This window comes from Chelonia mydas, chromosome 2 (genome assembly GCF_015237465.2).
Source record: "Chelonia mydas isolate rCheMyd1 chromosome 2, rCheMyd1.pri.v2, whole genome shotgun sequence".
In the NCBI taxonomy this organism is placed as follows: domain Eukaryota; kingdom Metazoa; phylum Chordata; order Testudines; family Cheloniidae; genus Chelonia; species Chelonia mydas.
In genome coordinates, this window is record NC_057850.1 from 207,408,721 (window position 1) to 207,412,386 (window position 3,666).

The following is a 3,666-nucleotide window of genomic DNA, read 5'->3' on the forward strand; positions in this document are numbered from 1 at the left end:
ACATTTGTTAATTGAATGCCAGTACTAGTGAAGTTGTTGGCTAGTCTCCCAAGGGCTGTAATACTTTGATCCACCCCCACTTGTTGGGTTTAGTGTGCAGGTGCCCAATGATGGTGGTGGTTTGTGATATACAGGAGGGAAGACTGGTTGATCTGGTGGTCACTTCTGGCCTTAAACTATGACTCTATGCTAATTAATTCAGGTAGCAAACAGCTGTGGTGATTTTTTTCAAGCAGTTACAGAGTTAGTTGCTTAGATGCTCATTGATTAGAACAGATGGTGATTACATCAACAGCCACACCTATTTTTAAAAAATGGTCACCAAAAAGTGGTCAGCCTCTATATAGCTTTTTATCATGTTGCTAAGATATTATCTTGGTGGTACAAATTCATGCAGTTTTCCTTGCTTTTTAATCCAGTTTGTTACATGCTTACAGGGTGACTCAATCCAGTAGAAATAGCCACGGACTTCTGTGTGTGTCGAATGCTCTCAAATCTTTGCTTTCTTGCAAATAAACGTATTTAGTATCAAGATTGGCCAGCCTACAGAAGACACTTTTGCGGGGTTGTGAGCCTGGGTTGCATTAATCTGAATGATAAGATCCCCTTAGCCTGTTTAGCATTATACCTGAATCAACAGACAGTTTAATGGATGTTCCAGAGCAGTGCATCAAATTTATTTTAGCTCTGGCAATTACTCTGTACAGCTACCAGAACAGGGTCTAGGTTTGGTAGCCCAAATACAAAATCTTTTTTTTAGTAACAAACATTGCTTCTTGACAAGGAGGTCATTTTCCTCTCTGTTGCAGGGTTGTTTGCCTTTTGTTACAATTTTCAGACTCTGACTCTTTTAGACTCACACTGGTATAAAACAGATGTAACTCGTTTGAAGTCAAAGGAGTTACACCTGCTTAAAACTGGTCTAAATTAGAGAGGAATACATTGATAGATGTGAAGATCTGGAAGAAGGCTCTTTAGGCCTGGAATGGTTTGAGAAAAGCCCTGTTGTTTCTGTCCTCTCTCTGCTCTAATTTCAATATTTTTGAAATATTTTGAAATCTTTTTTTTTCTCTGAAACTGTCTCAGCTAACTGTCAGCGCTGCCTCCTTTGAAAGGTCAAGAGGGGATTGCACCAGGGTGGAAGGATTTCAGGACAGCCCCTGAATATGATGTAACTCTCCAGTTTCATTCCTCAGTAACTGCTGGATGAGAAGCCTCTTTGGTTTTAGAGTGGAAGGTGCATGGGACACAGCATGGCACACTGTTTAATGTTGCCTGCAGGGGGTCACCGGCAAACTGGGATTTGGTTAAACTGTTAAATCTGCCATTGAATCTGCCATAGCCTAGCCAAGGAGTCTGGAATAGACTATTTGTATTGAATTGAGCTCCTAGTGTTCAAATGTGCACAAAACTAGAATATGCACAGGAATGGGAAAAATTGAATTACACATGGACATCCTAAACATAAAGGATATTTACTGCAATGTGACACAGGCTAGACTAAACCTGATCACTCCAGTACTTCCCACGGTGCCTGGAATATTTATTAAAAATGCATTACATAGGGATATTTTTGTCACAACACATTTTACGACAGCTGTTTTTCGTGTTGGGAAATTTACTTCCAAAAATGTATTTTTGAAAAGCCTTCATGCAACTGTTCACCAGTCAGCTAATTCAGAGATGAGATTCCAGTGCACAGGGCCATGCTGCAGTATACTAAATATTCATAGAATAACAAGCATTTGGTTATTATTGGGTTAACAAGCACTTCTCTAGAAAATACCAAAAATGCATATTACTGTTTTACAAAAATCACAGGCATATTTGAACATTTTCAGTGTGTCAGAGCAAAAATTGCATTGTGTCCTTTTAGGTGATTGTTTTCAGGATATTGGTCTTGCTAGAGTGACTAGCACATCCATTATTGTAATTATAATTTAGTGATAATTGCCCTGTAGAATTCCAGCATTTTATTGCTATAAGCGAGAGCTCATTGTGAAAGTCAGAATCCAAGATCTCTGGGGAAATGACTGCTTGCTATGTTTATAATTTCCAGACTTGTTACATGCACTTTGGAGGAGTTTATACCTGCACTGAGTAAGTTAAAGCACCATCTCTCAGCTGATTACAATGAAGGACTGTCATTGAAATGTCAGACCAACAGTGTAATTAACATTGCAAATATGTCTGAACCATATTGGTTAAGAGAGATTACTTCCTTGCATGATTTTATAAACAGTTGTAGGCGTAATGCCAAAACGTAAAAGCAAATTGTGCTTTATAAAAGTCTATTTGGGATCCCTTTCAAATTAAAAATAAACTAACCCCTCATACCAGTACGCGCCTTCTCAGTAGAGACATCAGCCTTCTGCAGTCAGTATGAGAATGAATTAATAGGTTCTGCAAATAGTCTTCCTTTGTAGAGCATGACTCCTGCAGACAAAGATAAAACCTGATGCTCCAACTTACAAAGATGTATCACAGACACAACAGGTTTCAAAGGGGTCACCTAAAGAGACCTTGAAATCATTTGACGTCTGATTTGTGTCCATTTATTCTTTTACATAGAGACCTGTATTTCTTGAGGCAGTTTTGTTTCCCAGTATTTAATCGATTTATTTGTTGAAAGAAAAGACAATGATTATGGATTATATTATTGCTGGAGAGCCTGAAATGCTTTTTGGAATATTGGCCCAAATCCTCAGTTGGTATAAATTAGCATTGTCTCCAAAATTAGCCCTATATATAAAGAAAAGGAAGGGAGAGAAATATTAGCCACTTTTAAAAAGGAAAGGGAAAGGGCTGCTGACTGAGGAAGAAGAATAGGACGAGGGAGAGGAGAAGGGCTACATATCACTTGGGGCCTATTGATCCAAAGCCTATTGATCACTTGATCCAAAGCCTATTGATGTCTGTGGTAAGATTCATCAAACTTCAGTGGGCTTTGGATCAAGGCCTTGGGTCTTCACCCTTTACATGCAATATCCAATTTAGTGTCATTCTATGTGGGTGCAAAAAAATTGACCAGCTGCATATGACCAAGTCTAAACCTATTGGAATGTGGACCAGACTTTTGACCCTGATACTCTGATGGTACAGGGGGTTAATGAGGCTTAACCCGTGCATTGAGAATTCTTAAAGTACCTTATAGAGGGAAATTCCTGAGTGGTAGCTGGAATATGTTTAGGGTCCTTGTTCAAGGAAAAGGAGGCACAGCATAGGCCCCTCTACATATCCATAAGCCTCAGCTGCTGGACAGAGGCTACAGTAGGGGCTGAAATCATCCCCCGTGGCTAGCCCCAGGATGGAGAAGACACAAAGCCCCTTTTCTGCCCACAATTATGCATTGAACACAGTTCAGACAGACTGGAGGAACCAGGAAGCCTTGGGTTTGGCCATTGCCAGGAGTAAAACTGTAAATACTATATGTATGTGTTGTCTCTATGGCACTTTCATCTTTTTATGTTGATTAATTTTTCATTTGAAGAAAATGAAAGATTAAGCCACTACATAGTTATCTTCTAGAAATGTATAAAAGAAATATTCAAATCAGTTGGACAAATCCCTTCCTTTATGTTTTTCCAAGATGAATGAAGACTGGATTGATTATCAGGCTGTTCTATCTAGGGTAGGCAGAATTTTTTTTTTAACTTATGAGTTCTA